The sequence below is a fragment of the Oncorhynchus kisutch genome, linkage group LG3 (genome assembly GCF_002021735.2).
Source record: "Oncorhynchus kisutch isolate 150728-3 linkage group LG3, Okis_V2, whole genome shotgun sequence".
In the NCBI taxonomy this organism is placed as follows: Eukaryota; Metazoa; Chordata; class Actinopteri; order Salmoniformes; family Salmonidae; genus Oncorhynchus; species Oncorhynchus kisutch.
Window position 1 is genome coordinate 4,836,979 of NC_034176.2, and position 17,463 is coordinate 4,854,441.

General features: G+C 43.3%; 1 protein-coding gene across 5 annotated transcripts in view; it reads left to right on the forward strand.

Moving 5' to 3' along the window:
- The first annotated feature begins 6,028 nt into the window (after window positions 1-6,028).
- Window positions 6,029-17,463, forward strand: part of LOC109882301 (sodium-dependent phosphate transporter 2-like) — a 149,037-nt gene continuing 137,602 nt past the window's right edge. For 3 of the 5 annotated variants that reach the window (XR_004207761.1, XM_031816686.1, XM_031816680.1), the window contains exon 1: window positions 6,030-6,319. The gene's annotated coding sequence lies outside the window, so the exon portion shown is untranslated. Of the gene's footprint in view, window positions 6,320-17,463 lie in introns of all 5 variants that reach the window. The other 2 variants (XM_031816691.1, XM_031816695.1) reach the window with 2 other exon arrangements.

Genomic DNA, 17,463 nt, shown 5'->3' on the forward strand with positions numbered 1-17,463 from the left:
TGGAGAATAGTCTACGTTATGTAGATTTATGACAGTGGAGAATAGCCTGTGTTATGTAGATTTATGACAGTGGAGAATAGCCTGTGTTATGTAGATTTATGACAGTGGAGAATAGCCTGTGTTATGTAGATTTATGACAGTGGAGAATAGCCTGTGTTATGTAGATTTATGACAGTAGAGAATAGTCTACGTTATGTAGATTTATGACAGTGGAGAATAGCCTGTGTTATGTAGATTTATGACAGTGGAGAATAGCCTGTGTTATGTAGATTTATGACAGTAGAGAATAGTCTGTGTTATGTAGATTTATGACAGTGGAGAATAGCCTGTGTTATGTAGATTTATGACAGTGGCGAATAGTCTACATTATGTAGATTTATGACAGTGGAGAATAGCCTGTGTTATGTAGATTTATGACAGTGGAGAATAGTCTACATTATGTAGATTTATGACAGTGGAGAATAGCCTGTGTTATGTAGATTTATGACAGTGGAGAATAGTCTGTGTTATGTAGATTTATGACAGTAGAGAATAGCCTACGTTATGTAGATTTATGACAGTAGAGAATAGTCTGTGTTATGTAGATTTATGACAGTGGAGAATAGTCTGTGTTATGTAGATTTATGACAGTGGAGAATAGCCTGTGTTATGTAGATTTATGACAGTAGAGAATAGTCTACGTTATGTAGATTTATGACAGTGGAGAATAGCCTGTGTTATGTAGATTTATGACAGTGGAGAATAGCCTGTGTTATGTAGATTTATGACAGTAGAGAATAGTCTACGTTATGTAGATTTATGACAGTGGAGAATAGTCTACGTTATGTAGATTTATGACAGTGGAGAATAGCCTGTGTTATGTAGATTTATGACAGTGGAGAATAGCCTGTGTTATGTAGATTTATGACAGTGGAGAATAGCCTGTGTTATGTAGATTTATGACAGTGGAGAATAGCCTGTGTTATGTAGATTTATGACAGTAGAGAATAGTCTACGTTATGTAGATTTATGACAGTGGAGAATAGCCTGTGTTATGTAGATTTATGACAGTGGAGAATATCCTGTGTTATGTAGATTTATGACAGTAGAGAATAGTCTGTGTTATGTAGATTTATGACAGTGGAGAATAGCCTGTGTTATGTAGATTTATGACAGTGGCGAATAGTCTACATTATGTAGATTTATGACAGTGGAGAATAGCCTGTGTTATGTAGATTTATGACAGTGGAGAATAGTCTACATTATGTAGATTTATGACAGTGGAGAATAGCCTGTGTTATGTAGATTTATGACAGTGGAGATTAGTCTGTGTTATGTAGATTTATGACAGTAGAGAATAGCCTACGTTATGTAGATTTATGACAGTAGAGAATAGTCTGTGTTATGTAGATTTATGACAGTGGAGAATAGTCTGTGTTATGTAGATTTATGACAGTGGAGAATAGTCTGTGTTATGTAGATTTATGACAGTGGAGAATAGTCTACGTTATGTAGATTTATGACAGTAGAGAATAGCCTGTGTTATGTAGATTTATGACAGTAGAGAATAGCCTACGTTATGTAGATTTATGACAGTAGAGAACAGTCTGTGTTATGTAGATTTATGACAGTAGAGAATAGTCTACGTTATGTAGATTTATGACAGTAGAGAATAGTCTGTGTTATGTAGATTTATGACAGTAGAGAATAGTCTGTGTTATGTAGATTTATGACAGTGGAGAATAGCCTGTGTTATGTAGATTTATGACAGTGGAGAATAGTCTACGTTATGTAGATTTATGACAGTGGAGAATAATCTACGTTATGTTGATTTATGGGCAAGACAATTGTAGGAACTGATGTCCTGTCCTACAGACACCCAGGCTGCTAGCTGAGAGTGCAGAGCTGGTCAAGGTTCTAGAACTGATGTCCTGTTCTACAGACACCCAGGCTGCTAGCTGAGAGTGCAGAGCTGGTCAAGGTTCTAGAACTGATGTCCTGTTCTACAGACACCCAGGCTGCTAGCTGAGAGTGCAGAGCTGGTCAAGGTTCTAGAACTGATGTCCTGTTCTACAGACACCCATGCTGCTAGCTGAGAGTGCAGAGCTGGTCAAGGTTCTAGAACTGATGTCCTGTTCTACAGACACCCAGGCTGCTAGCTGAGAGTGCAGAGCTGGTCAAGCTTCTAGAACTGATGAAGGTTCTAGAACTGATATACTGTCCTACAGACACCCAGGCTGCTAGCTGAGAGTGCAGAGATGGTCAAGGTTCTAGAACTGATGTCCTGTTCTACAGACACCCAGGCTGCTAGCCTAGAGTGCAGAGCTGGTCAAGGTTCTAAAACTGATGTCCTGTTCTACAGACACCCAGGCTGCTAGCTGAGAGTGCAGAGCTGGTCAAGGTTCTAGAACTGATGAAGGTTCTAGAACTGATGTCCTGTTCTACAGACACCCAGGCTGCTATCTGAGAGTGCAGAGCTGGTCAAGGTTCTAGAACTGATGTCCTGTTCTACAGACACCCAGGCTGCTAGCTGAGAGTGCAGAGCTGGTCAAGGTTTTAGAACTGATGAAGGTTCTAGAACTGATGTCCTGTCCTACAGACACCCAGGCTGCTAGCTGAGAGTGCAGAGCTGGTCAAGGTTCTAGAACTGATGAAGGTTCTAGAACTGATGTCCTGTTCTACAGACACCCAGGCTGCTAGCTGAGAGTGCAGAGCTGGTCAAGGTTCTAGAACTGATGTCCTGTTCTACAGACACCCAGGCTGCTAGCTGAGAGTGCAGAGCTGGTCAAGGTTCTAGAACTGATGTCCTGTTCTACAGACACCCAGGCAGCTAGCTGAGAGTGCAGAGCTGGTCAAGGTTCTAGAACTGATGTCCTGTTCTACAGACACCCAAGCTGCTAGCTGAGAGTGCAGAGCTGGTCAAGGTTCTAGAACTGATGTCCTGTTCTACAGACACCCAGGCTGCTAGCTGAGAGTGCAGAGCTGGTCAAGGTTCTAGAACTGATGTCCTGTTCTACAGACACCCAGGCAGCTAGCTGAGAGTGCAGAGCTGGTCAAGGTTCTAGAACTGATGTCCTGTTCTACAGACACCCAGGCTGCTAGCTGAGAGTGCAGAGCTGGTCAAGGTTCTAGAACTGATGTCCTGTTCTACAGACACCCAGGCTGCTAGCTGAGAGTGCAGAGCTGGTCAAGCTTCTAGAACTGATGAAGGTTCTAGAACTGATATACTGTCCTACAGACACCCAGGCTGCTAGCTGAGAGTACAGAGATGGTCAAGGTTCTAGAACTGATGTCCTGTTCTACAGACCCCCAGGCTGCTAGCCTAGAGTGCAGAGCTGGTCAAGGTTCTAAAACTGATGTCCTGTTCTACAGACACCCAGGCTGCTAGCTGAGAGTGCAGAGCTGGTCAAGGTTCTAGAACTGATGAAGGTTCTAGAACTGATGTCCTGTTCTACAGACACCCAGGCTGCTATCTGAGAGTGCAGAGCTGGTCAAGGTTCTAGAACTGATGAAGGTTCTAGAACTGATGTCCTGTTCTACAGACACCCAGGCTGCTAGCTGAGTGCAGAGCTGGTCAAGGTTCTAGAACTGATGTCCTGTTCTACAGACACCCAGGCTGCTAGCTGAGAGTGCAGAGCTGGTCAAGGTTCTAGAACTGATGTCCTGTTCTACAGACACCCAGGCTGCTAGCTGAGAGTGCAGAGCTGGTCAAGGTTTTAGAACTGATGAAGGTTCTAGAACTGATGTCCTGTCCTACAGACACCCAGGCTGCTAGCTGAGAGTGCAGAGCTGGTCAAGGTTCTAGAACTGATGGCACTCTCAGCTAGCAGCCTGGGTGTCTGACCCAGGAATTATGCACAGCAGATAGCCTGGTAAAGTTGGTCTCTGACCCAGGAATTATGCACAGCAGATAGCCTGGTAAAGCCAGAATGGTGAAAAACGATGAGCACAGGATTCAGTCTGGTATAACAGACAGGTTTAGATCCAGTCTGGTATAACCAGTCTATAGATCCAGTCTGTTATAACCAGGCTGTAGATCCAGTCTGGTATAACAGACAGACTGTAGATCCAATTTGGTATAACAGACAGGGTGTAGATCCAGTCTGGTATAACAGACAGGTTTAGATCCAGTCTGGTATAACAGACAGGCTGCTGATCCAGTCTGGTATAACAGAAGGTTTAGATCCAGTCTGGTATAAGAGACAGGCTGCTGATCCAGTCTGGTATAAGAGACAGGCTGTAGATCCAGTCTGGTATAACAGACAGGCTGTAGATCCAGTCTGGTATAACAGACAGGTTTAGATCCAGTCTGGTTTAACAGACAGGTTTAGATCCAGTCTGGTATAACAGACAGGCTGCTGATCCAGTCGGGTATAAGAGACAGGTTTAGATCCAGTCTGGTATACCAGACAGGTTTAGATCCAGTCTGGTATAAGAGACAGGTTTAGATCCAGTCTGGTTTAACAGACAGGTTTAGATCCAGACTGGTATAACAGACAGGCTGCTGATCCAGTCTGGTATAAGAGACAGGTTTAGATCCAGTCTGGTATAAGAGACAGCTTTAGATCCAGTCTGGTATAACAGACAGGTTTAGATCCAGTCTGGTATAACACACAGGTTTAGATCCAGTCTGGTATAACAGACAGGTTTAGATCCAGTCTGGTATAACACACAGGTTTAGATCCAGTCTGGTTTAACAGACAGGTTTAGATCCAGTCTGGTATAACACACAGGCTGCTGATCCAGTCTGGTTATAAGAGACAGGCTGCTGATCCAGTCTGGTTATAAGAGACAGGCTGCTGATCCAGTCTGGTATAACAGACTGGCTGCTGATCCAGTCTGGTTATAAGAGACAGGCTGCTGATCCAGTCTGGTATAACAGACAGGCTGCTGATCCAGTCTGGTATAACAGACAGGCTGCTGATCCAGTCTGGTATAACAGACAGGCTGCTGATCCAGTCTGGTTATAACAGACACGCTGTTGATCCAGTCAGGTTATGAGACAGGCTGCTGATCCAGTCTGGTTATAACAGACAGGCTGTTGATCCAGTCAGGTTATGAGACAGGCTGCTGATCCAGTCTACTAGCCTACTGTGTTTATTCTGACCAGATTCAACTGACAAAACATATCTGACTTTGTTTAAATCTTTGCCGATTTTATGGTTTTAATTAACGCTCACAATTTACACTCAAAAAAGGAAAAATTACAAATGTACACTAAACAAAAATAAATATTTAGAGACAATATTTTAGCAAGATATGCCTGCTGTGACCCTCTGAAGAGTGGCTTGGAATGTATAGTACAACAGCAACAACCAGGAGAAGTGGGTTTCCTGTAACTGACAGAGGGCTGTGATATTTGTTATGGGCTTGTGAAAGTGTGGCTGGTACATGTGGGCTATACTGTGAAAGACACACACAGACAGACAGACACACACACACACACACACACACACACACACACACACACACACACACACACACACACACACACACACACACACACACACACACACACACACACACACACACACAGGTTGCAAGAGCTGACAAGGTACAAATCTGTCGTTCTGCCCCTGAACAGGCAGTTAACCCACTGTTCCTAGGCTGTCATTAAAAATAAAAATAAAATAAAATACTTAACCGACTTGCCTAGTAAAATAAAGATAAAAATTATGTCACCAGAATATGATCTTTGACATTTTTGGAAAGACGCAAAAGGATCCCACCTTGTCGAGCATATTTTGCTTCGTCAACATTTAGAAAGTTTACTGACAAATTTGGTATTTGATTTCAGGCCTGTCATTACATTTTTCATCTGACATGTAGCCTACTTTACTCACAGAAAGAAAAAAAAAGTTGGGATGGAAACCCGGTAAACACCTTTTCCCCTCACACGGGTAGCGTCCCCTGCTCAGACGTTGAATACATCAACCAATGACTGACAGATCGCTATAACATATTACGTGGAATAGGACGTATTCAGGCGTTGTAAGATGTGCCATGCGTCAGCAACGTTTGGGCATAGGAACGCGGTCCACATCTCACGCACATACACGCGTATTTCCTCATCATCCTTAGTGAGCCAGCCAGCGACGCTCGTCCCCGAAGCGCCCGGATGAAAAAGAGGGATTCAAGGGAACAGGGTTGTTTGACTCTGTCGAGATAGAGCAGAGCAGGGGGGGACATATACAGGACACAGAGAGAGAGAGAGAGAGAGAGGGAGAGTGTGTCGGAATCTGGACGGTTTTTGACGGAGCTTCTAAAAGCCACTAGGCGACAACCAGACGCTCGGTTCTGGGAAAAGGAGAGTTGTTGAAAGGTGTCGTGTTTCGCTCTTGTAAGTATATTTCTGTTTCTCTGTGTACGCCCGATGTGTATCGCGTGTTTTTCCCTCCCAAGGGCAAATGATCTGAATCATATCCATCCCATATGGATATGAGGCGAATGCCTTGCACTCGGGAGAAAGAAACGGGCCTGGTAAGTGTCAACAACAACATGGCGTAGAAAATGATTATTTTAACACCATTATTAGACACAATGTTGCACATGTATTCGGGCGTCGTGTATACAGGGGACGAATCATGTTGACACATAGGTAGAAACGAGACGGAGTCTGACACATTAGAGATGGGAAAACATTGTTTACAGCATGGATAGAGATAGTTGTGACCACAGCCAGGGTGAATTATGTTGGATACAATAGAGATAACCTAGTTGTTGATAGTAGAGCTGTCTGAATGGCAATGTCACACGTGCCTGCTGTTAGTAGGACCGTTAACGGTTCATGCTGCTGCACATCGTCACGATGGAGCTGTAGTCTACAGCGCCTGGTTCAATTGTTTAGGAAACATATATTTTTTTTAACTCACTCCATGGTTAAAGTAGTGAAATATGTCATTGTTTTAAAAATCTGCAGTGTGCGTCATTTCCTTACATCCTAAATCAAAATCTAGAATTATTTTGACATTGGGCCAGACAAAATTGATTCACTGTTTAACGGATTTCCATCCCCCAGAAAAGTGAGTCGAGCAAGCGAAAAAAACCTAAGAAAAGAAAACATGAATTGGATAAGGACTTAAGCAAATTGGCCCAGGCATTTGTGCAGACTCGAGGCCTAAGCTTCAGTAGTTAAACTATTCCATTCGAAAAACTACACGATTTTTCTTAAACAGAATGCAGATGTTACAATGTTGTTATAACCATGATTAATTATACACAATGGGAAGTATAACTTCTGACAGTTTCTTTAATCATGATTTAAAAAAAAAATCCAATCTAGTAATTTAATATGATGTATAGCATAATAGAGTAGAATATTTAAAATGTTGGCCTCCTGAGTGGCACAGCGGTGTAAAGCACTGCATCTCAGTGCTAGAGGCGTCACTACAGACCCCCGGTACGATCCCGGGCTCTATCACAAACGGCCGTGATCGGGAGTCCCATAGGGCGGCGCACAATTAGCCCAGCATCGTCTGGGTTAATTAAGGGAGGGTTTGTCCGGGGTAGGCTGTCATTGTAAAATAAGAATTTGTTCTCAAATGACTTGCCGAGGTAAATAATAATAATAATGAGTTAGTTACCTGAATTCATCTCTATAGCCTATAGGTGTTAACAAAATATGATAGAATAGAATAGGCCTTGTAGAAAGTGTCAATAAATTTAGCTGGACAACTGACTAAGGTATCCTCCCTTTCCGTTTCCAATCAAGGCCAAATTGAATGTACTATTGGAAAAAAATACATAAATCCAGAGATGAAGTGCAGCCTATCTTCATAAAAATATATAAAAAATGCACAATCTCTATAGAGGAAGCTTGACTAACATTCGAGCCCCAGTAACTTTGCTCACCGCTAGCCTTGGTCAACTAAGTGCTGTTATTGTGAAGTGGAAATGTCTAGGAGCAACAACGACTCAGCCGCGAAGTGGTAGGCCACACAAGCTCACAGAAAAGGACCACTAAGTGCTGTTATTGTGAAGTGGAAATGTCTAGGAGCAACAACGACTCAGCCGCGAAGTGGTAGGCCACACAAGCTCACAGAAAAGGACCACTAAGTGCTGTTATTGTGAAGTGGAAATGTCTAGGAGCAACAACGACTCAGCCGCGAAGTGGTAGGCTACACAAGCTCACAGAAAAGGACCACTAAGTGCTGTTATTGTGAAGTGGAAATGTCTAGGAGCAACAACGACTCAGCCGCGAAGTGGTAGGCCACACAAGCTCACAGAAAAGGACCACTAAGTGCTGTTATTGTGAAGTGGAAATGTCTAGGAGCAACAACGACTCAGCCGCGAAGTGGTAGGCCACACAAGCTCACAGAAAAGGACCACTAAGTGCTGTTATTGTGAAGTGGAAATGTCTAGGAGCAACAACGACTCAGCCGCGAAGTGGTAGGCCACACAAGCTCACAGAAAAGGACCACTAAGTGCTGTTATTGTGAAGTGGAAATGTCTAGGAGTTGCAAAAGCAGCAAGGACATTTCACAAAACTACATTCAAGCAATCGACGGAATTGCGAGAGCTAGCTATGTACTGTCCCACAAAATTGCCCAACATCTGCAGCAATACTTTGCCCCGACAAGAAAGAGCTGTTTGAAAAGGTTTCCCTGTCAAGACGAACGGTGACACGGCGTGTCGAGGACAGAGAATATGGAACAACAGTTGAAAGACCCAGTAAAGGATGTCACCTATTTCTCGTTCACCCTGGATGAGAGCAGTGATGTACGTGGCACAGTGCAGTTGTTGATGTTCTTACGAGGGGATGATTAGGTGGCCATGGTAGTATGAGGATAGGAACAGGATGCGAGGTTGGTGGAATGGGAGGTTGGGGAGATGGGAAAGGGTGGTTGGGAGGATGTGAGGTTGGGAGATGTAATGGGAGGTTGGGGGATGGGATGGGAGGTTGGGGGATGGGATGGGAGGTTGGGGGGAATGGGATGGGATGGGAGGTTGGGGGATGGATGGGAGGTTGGGGGGGATGGGATGGGAGGTTGGGGGGAATGGGATGGGAGGTTGGGGGGAATGGGATGGGAGGTTGGGGGGAATGGGATGGGAGGTTGGGGGGAATGGGATGGGAGGTTGGGGGGAATGGGATGGGCTGTTGGGGGATGGGATGGGAGTTTGGGGGGAATGGGATGGGAGGTTGGGGAGAATGGGATGGGAGGTTGGGGGGAATGGGATGGGAGGTTGGGGGGAATGGGATGGGAGATTGGGGGATGGGATGGTAGGTTGGGGGGAATGGGATGGGAGCTTGGGGGGAATGGGATGGGAGGTTGGGGGGAATGGGATGGGAGGTTGGGGGATGGGATGGGAGGTTGGGGGGAATGGGATGGGAGTTTGGGGGGAATGGGATGGGAGGTTGGGGGGAATGGGATGGGAGGTTGGGGGGAATGGGATGGGAGGTTGGGGGGAATGGGATGGGAGATTGGGGGGAATGGGATGGGAGGTTGGGGGATGGGATGGGAGGTTGGGGGGAATGGGATGGGAGGTTGGGGGGAATGGGATGGGAGGTTGGGGGGAATGGGATGGTAGGTTGGGGAATGGGATGGAAGGTTGGGGGAATGGGATGGGAGGTTGGGGGGAAAGGATGGGAGATTGGGAGATGGGAGATTGGGGGATGGGAGGTTTGGGAGATGGGATGGGAGGTTAGGAAATGGGATGGGATGTTGGGATGGAAGAGGTCGTAACCCCCCAGACTTTGAAATGACAGAGGAGTTTGCTTCAGTGCAGTCAATGAAGAGCACAACCACAGGGAAAGATTTATTGGAGGAGGTTCTTATAAGTGTGTGTCAAAGCTGTTTTGAAAAGTTATTCAGTGTGAACACCAATTGGCTGCCCAAACTTGACACGGGAAAAAAAATGTTGGGCCTTTTGAAAAGGATACAAGATCAAGTAGCTGAGCTGAACCCAGATCAGAAAATTATTTTCCTGCATTGTATTATTCATTGGGAGGTTCTCTGTAAATGTGTTCTGAAAATGAGCCATGTTGTGGATACAGTCACTAAGGTGGTAAACTTCATAAGAGCAAACTCTTTAAACCAGTTTGTCTCACTGTTGGAAGAGACAGACACCGGTCATGCAGATCTCCCCCCACCACACGAACGTGAGATGGCTGAGTTTGGGGAAGGTGCTTAAAAGGGTGTGGGACCTGAAGATGGAGATGGATGAGTTTTTGCAAATGAAAGGAAAATATGTGTATTTCCCTCAACTGCAAGATAAAGAATGGTTGGATGATTTTGCCTTCACCATGAACATCATGACCCTCATGAACTGAATTCCAACCTAAAAGGGAAGGGCCTTTTTGCACATCAGATGTACAGCCTTGTCAAAGCCTTCAAGGGAAAATTACTCCTCCTGACCCGGCAAGTAGAAGCCAACAATCTGACCCACCTTCCGACACTACTAGTCTGTACCCTATCAGACGACCTTCTGACACTACTAGTCTGTTCCCTATCAGATGACCTTCTGACACTACTAGTCTGTTCCCTATCAGATGACCTTCTGACACTACTAGTCTGTTCCCTATCAGATGACCTTCTGACACTACTAGTCTGTTCCCTATCAGATGACCTTCTGACACTACTAGTCTGTTCCCTATCAGATGACCTTCTGACACTACTAGTCTGTTCCCTATCAGATGACCTTCCGACACTACTAGTCTGTACCCTATCAGATGACAACAATCTCACCCACCTACCGACACTACTAGTCTGTTCCCTATCAGAAGCCAACAATCTCACCCACCTTCCGACACTACTAGTCTGTACCCTATCAGAAGCCAACAATCTCACCCACCTTCCAACACTACTAGTCTGTTCCCTATCAGATGACCTTCTGACACTACAAGTCTGTTCCCTATCAGACGACCTTCTGACACTACTAGTCTGTTCCCTATCAGATGACCTTCTGACACTACTAGTCTGTTCCCTATCAGATGACCTTCTGACACTACTAGTCTGTTCCCTATCAGATGACCTTCTGACACTACTAGTCTGTTCCCTATCAGATGACCTTCTGACACTACTAGTCTGTTCCCTATCAGATGCCAACAATCTGACCCACCTTCCGACATCACTAGTCTGTTCCCTAACAGATGACCTTCTGACACTACTAGTCTGTTCCCTATCAGATGACCAGCGGGAGAAGTATACATCGCTGCTGTGTGCTTTGAACAATGAGTTTTCTTGTCGTTTTTAGGATTTCAAAGTGTTGGAAAATGACATGCTGTTGGTTTCCTCTCCTTTCACCTTCAATGTGGATAACGCTCCCACTGACCTGCAACTTGAGCTTATTGATCTTCAGTCTGATGCAGTGATTGGAAAACAATCAAAACAATGTCACTGACGAGGTTCTATGCATCTCTCGATGAACAAAACTTTCCTAAGATTAGGAGTCGAGCTCAGAAGATGTTTGTAGTGTTTGGGTGAACCTATGTATTGTGAACAGACATTTTCAGTGATGAAATATAACAAGTCAAGGCACAGATCATCTCTTACTGACTCTCACCTCACAACAATCCTGCACATAGCGATGTCATAAACTATACCTGACTTCACTGCTCTAGTCAATGTCCATCAGAGACTTCACTCCTCACACTGATTGATTGAGTAGTTTAAATGTCATGTTGAGCTCTCTCTCTCTCTTGTGTTTTTGTGCATACTAGAGGTCGACCTAAGAATCGGAATGGCCGATTAATTAGGGTCGATTTCAAGTTTTCATAACAATCAGAAATCTGTATTTTTGGACACTGATTTTGCTTATTTTTTTTATTTTTTTTAATGAATAATAAGAATATATATATATATATATTTTTATACACCTTTATTTAACCTTTATTTAACTAGGCAAGTCAGTTAAGAACACATTCTTATTTTCAATGACGGCCTAGGAACAGTGGGTTAACTGCCTGGTTCAGGGGCAGAACGACAGATTTTCACCTTGCTCAGCCTGTGGTTTTTTCCCTTGCTCTGCATGGGTAACGCTGCTTCGAGGGTGGCTGTTGTCGTTGTGTTCCTGGTTCGAGCCCAGGGAGGAGTGAGGAGAGGGATGGAAGCTATACTGTTACACTGGCAATACTAAAGTGCCTATAAGAACATCCAATAGTCAAAGGTTAATGAAATACAAATGGTATAGAGGGAAATAGTCCTATAATTCCAATAATAACTACAACCTAAAACTTCTTACCTGGGAATATTGAAGACTCATGTTAAAAGGAACCACCAGCTTTCATATGTTCTCATGTTCTGAGCAAGGAACTGAACCGTTAGCTTTCTTACATGGCACATATTGCACTTTTACTTTCTTCTCCAACACTTTGTTTTTGCATTATTTAAACCAAATTGAACATGTTTCATTATTTATTTGAGGCTAAATTGAATTTATTGATGTATTATATTAAGTTAAAATAAGTGTTAATTCAGTATTGTTGAAATTGTCTTTATTACAAATACATTTTTTTTTTATCGGCCGATTTTAAGCAGTATCGGCCCTTTTTTGGTCCTCCAATAATCGGTATCGGCGTTGAAAAATCATAGTGGTCGCCGTGGTCAGTGAATGCAGTGTACTTTTCCGTCCGTGTAGTTTCACTGCATGTTTAATAATGAATATACCAAAAGGAGAACATGGATGTGGTTTATTTCTGTGCATGTTAAAAAAGTCAAATAAGTAACATATCTGGATGTGATTTATAGTAGGTTTATATGTAAGCACAGTCATACACATGATATATGATTCTGGCCTGCGATGGAAAATATATATTCTAATGAGGCCCTCCATTGAAAATATTTGCCCAGGCCTGCTCTAGCAGGTCCAACCAGAAGGTCTTTTGCTGGCTCGTAAAAAAAATAATTGCTTAGCAACTCAGGCTTTTGTTTATGGAAAAATAAACATACAGTTCCTGGGTGTACCTGAGGAAAAATTTGCAATGAACAAGTTTTCATATTTCTGCTTATGATTTATTGAAGACTGCCTGCTGTCTACCTGTACTGAAATAGGATTTTTGCACATTGACAGTAACAAGCAATACTGGCACTAGAGATACATTTTGTAACTTCCACCAAGCCTACAAAGACTTGAAAAGAATGACAATGTGATTAGCTTCTCTAGTCACCATTGCCCTTTTATAGAATCCATGAATTGTCCATTACAAAACCATCCCACTTTAACAGCATCAGTGGTTGCCAGTCGTTTTTCATTATGCCCAGTAATGTCACGCCTTGGTCATTGTGTTTTGTGTTTTCGTTATATATTTGGTCAGGCCAGGGTGTGACAGGGGTTTATGTTATTGTATTTTCGTATTGGGGTTTGTTGTATTTGGGATCGCGGCTGATTAGGGGTGTTGTATAGGCTTGGCTGCCTGAGGCGGTTCTCAATCAGCAGTCAGGTGATTCTCATTGCCTCTGATTGGGAACCGTATTTAGGTAGCCTGAGTTTCGCTTTGTCTTTCGTGGGTGATTGTTCCTGTCTCTGTGTAGTGTTCACCAGATAGGCTGTATTAGGTTGGTGGGTGATTGTTCCTGTCTCTGTGTAGTGTTCACCAGATAGGCTGTATTAGGTTGGTGGGTGATTGTTCCTGTCTCTGTGTAGTGTTCACCAGATAGGCTGTATTAGGTTGGTGGGTGATTGTTCCTGTCTCTGTGTAGTGTCACCAGATAGGCTGTATTAGGTTGGTGGGTGATTGTTCCTGTCTCTGTGTAGTGTTCACCAGATAGGCTGTATTAGGTTGGTGGGTGATTGTTCCTGTCTCTGTGTAGTGTTCACCAGATAGGCTGTATTAGGTTTCACGTTCCGTTTGTTGTTTTTGTATTTATTTAGTTATTTCTTGTATCGTCACTTTTCATTCATTAAAGAACATGAGTAACCACCACGCTGCATTTCGGTCCGACTCTCTCTCAACAAACGAAGAACGCCGTTACAAGTAATCAATCAAATTGATGTATAAAGCCCTTTTTACATCAGTAGATGTCACAAAGTGCTTATACAGAATCCTAACCTAAAACCCCAAACAGCAAGCAATGCAGGTGTAGAAGCACGGTGGCTAGGAAAAACTCCCTAGAAAGGCCAAAACCTAGGAAGAAACCTAGAGAGGAACCAGGCTATGAGGGGTGGTCTTCTGGCTGTGCTGGGTGGAGATTATAACAGAACATGACCATTAAGGCCAGATTGTTCTTCAAGATGTTCAAATGTTCATAGATGACCAACAGGGATTCCAAGTTGAATTGGAGACGTTGCTTTCTGTATTCCAACATAACAGGGAGACCTCCAAGCTTCCTGTAGATAAGTAAAGTAAGATTTACATTAGTATTGACTGCAGCTTGGGAAGTACATTGTCAATAATGGAGAATGGGACACTAAGTGGTTGCTTGTTAAGTAATTGATTGATGGGAAAGAATCCAATAGGTAATGTGTGTGTGCGCGCAACATGCTCGGCAGGAGAGGGTGAGCTTGAAGCAAAGTTTGTGTGTTCTTCTGTCTTTGGAAAAGCATTCCTACAGTTTGTGTGCAGAGATGACATAACAGGATGTCCTGAAGGTCTTTCTGAAGGTTTCTGTCAAACGCTACAGGGGAGAAAGACTTGTATGCAGGTGAATATTGTTGTAGTCACTTCTTCTTTCCCCTCTGTATTTACATGCTGACTAGACTGTGTGTGTGTGTGTGTGTGCGCATGTTGATTTTTGTCTACCCACACCAGGACACGCAGGTTGAAATATCAAAACAAACTCTCTGAATTAATTATATTCATTTGGGGTCAGGTAAAAAAACATTTATGGCAATTTAGCTAGCTTGCTGTTGTTAGCTTGCTGTTGTTAGCTTGCTGTTGCTAGCTTTCTGTCGCTAGCTTGCTGTTGCTAGCTAATTTGCCCTGGGATATATATATATATATATATATATATATATATATATATATATATATATTGGGTTGCTAATCCAACCTTTAATTCACAGATAAAAGGGTAAACAAGGTTGGTTTCTAGTAATCTTATCTCCTTCGGGCTTCATCTTCTTCTTCTTTGGACTATATGGCGGTTGGCAACCAACTTTAAGGTGCATTACCACCACCAACTGGACTGGAGTGTGGACCTCAGTTTTTATTTTTTATTTTTTTCACCTTTATTTAACCAGGAAGGCTAGTTGAGAACAAGTTCTCATTTACAACTGCGACCTGGCCAAGATAAAGCATAGCAGTGTGATCAGACAACAACACAGAGTTACACATGGAGTAAACAATAAACAAGTCAAAAACATAGTAGAAAAAAAAGAAAGTCTATATACGGCAGGGTAGCCTAGTGGTTAGAGCGTTGGACGAGTAATCGGAAGGTTGCAAGTTCAAACCCCCGAGCTGACAAGATACAAATCTGTCGTTCTGCCCCTGAACAGGCAGTTAACCCATTGTTCCTAGGCCGTCATTGAAAATAAGAATTTGTTCTTAACTGACTTGCCTGGTTAAATAAAGGTAAAATTAAAAAATTAAATACAGTGTGTGCAAAAGGCATGAGGAGGTAGGCAATAAATAGGCCATAGAATAATTACAATTTAGCAGATTAACACTGGAGTGATAAATGATCAGATGAGGTTGTGCAAGTAGAGATACTGGTTTGCAAAAGAGCAGAAAAGTATATAAAATAAAAACAGTATGGGGATGAGTAGGTAAAATTGGGTGGGCTATTTACCGATAGACTATGTACAGTTGCAGCAATCGTTTAGCTGCTCAGATAGCAGATGTTTGAAGTTGGTGAGGGAGATAAAAGTCTCCAACTTCAGCGATTGGCGGCGTGTCTCACAAAGTTAGTAGCCCAAGGCTAGTTGGGGGTTCTGCTCAGACGGAGGCCGGTTGAAGGCACAGCGGATGGAGTATTCATTGGCAGACCAGACGTGGTGGTGCGGCGGGGCGCTGTGTCGACAGAGAATCCAAGCCAGATGGCGAAAGAGGTATTGTAGAATTTTGTTTGCTAGCCGGGAGATGTGCCTGGCTCACGGCTAACTGGTGCTAGCTTCGTGGCAGTGGCGTTAGCCACTATAGCCAATCGGTAGCAGCGGTGATCCGGTGCCAAGGTCCAGAGTTTACAGCAAGGATCCGGTGGAGTATTGGGCTCTAGCCGTGTATGAGTGGGGTTCGGGTGAACAGCTGAGGCCGGGAGGTGGGCCTCAGGGATAGCTTCGGTACTGGGTGCCACGGTGAGTGTAAGCTAGCTGTGAACTAGCTAGCTGCAAGCTAGCTGTGAAGATTCAAAGTAGTGGCCCAGGGATTTTGGCAGGAATCCGGCGTTGTTGTGGTGAGACAGTCCGATACTGGTAGACTGGCAAGTATTGTCCAGGCTAAAAACAGGGCATCTGTGCAGAAGGTAAAAGCCATTCGCAGTGGCTAACAATGACTAAATAACTAGTAGCTAATTAGCTAGTTAGCTTCTGGAGGTTCTTGAGTGTGTTCTAAAATTAAAAGCGATTCCGTATCACATTGGGTGAGGCAGGTTACCGGAAGGTATAATCGAATTAAAAATCGAAAAGAGATATACGAAAAAATACAAAAGTACACGAGAGGACAAACAAAACGCGTCTTCACTGCTACGCCATCTTGGATTTCATCTTTCAATCACCCATGTGGGTATATGCTCCTAACAACCAATGAGGAGATGGGAGGTGGGACTTGCAGCACGTTAAGCTTCACAAATAGAACAAAGTTATATTTTAGCGCCTGTATTTTACCTACACGTACAAATGACCTTGACTAGCCTGTTTCCCTGCACATTGACTTGGTACCGGTACCTCCGGCAGCAAGCCTCAATATTGTTTATTGTTTTTATTTAGTAATTATTTTCTTAACTCTATTTTCTTAACTGCATTGTTGGTTTGCATTGTAAGTATGCATTTCGCGCTATGGTTGTATACCTGTTTATTTGGCGTTATGGTTGTATTTGGCGCTATGGTTGTATACCTGTTGTATTTGGCATTATGGTTGTATACCTGTTGTTGTATTTGGGGTTATGGTTGTATACCTGTTGTATTTGGCGTTATGGTTGTATTTGGCATTATGGTTGTATACCTGTTGTATTTAGCACTATGGTTGTATACCTGTTATATTTAGCGCTATGGTTGTATACCTGTTGTATTTGGCGTTATGGTTGTATTTGGCATTATGGTTGTATACCTGTTGTATTTGGCATTATGGTTGTATACCTGTTGTATTTGGCGTTATGGTTGTATTTGGCATTATGGTTGTATACCTGTTGTATTTGGCGCTATGGTTGTATACCTGTTGTATTTGGCACTATGGTTGTATACCTGTTGTATTTGGCATTATGGTTGTATACCTGTTGTATTTGGCATTATGGTTGTATACCTGTTGTATTTGGCATTATGGTTGTATACCTGTTGTATTTCGCGCTATGGTTGTATACCTGTTGTATTTGGCATTATGGTTGTATACCTGTTGCATTTCGCGCTATGGTTGTATTTGGCATTATGGTTGTATACCTGTTGTATTTGGCATTA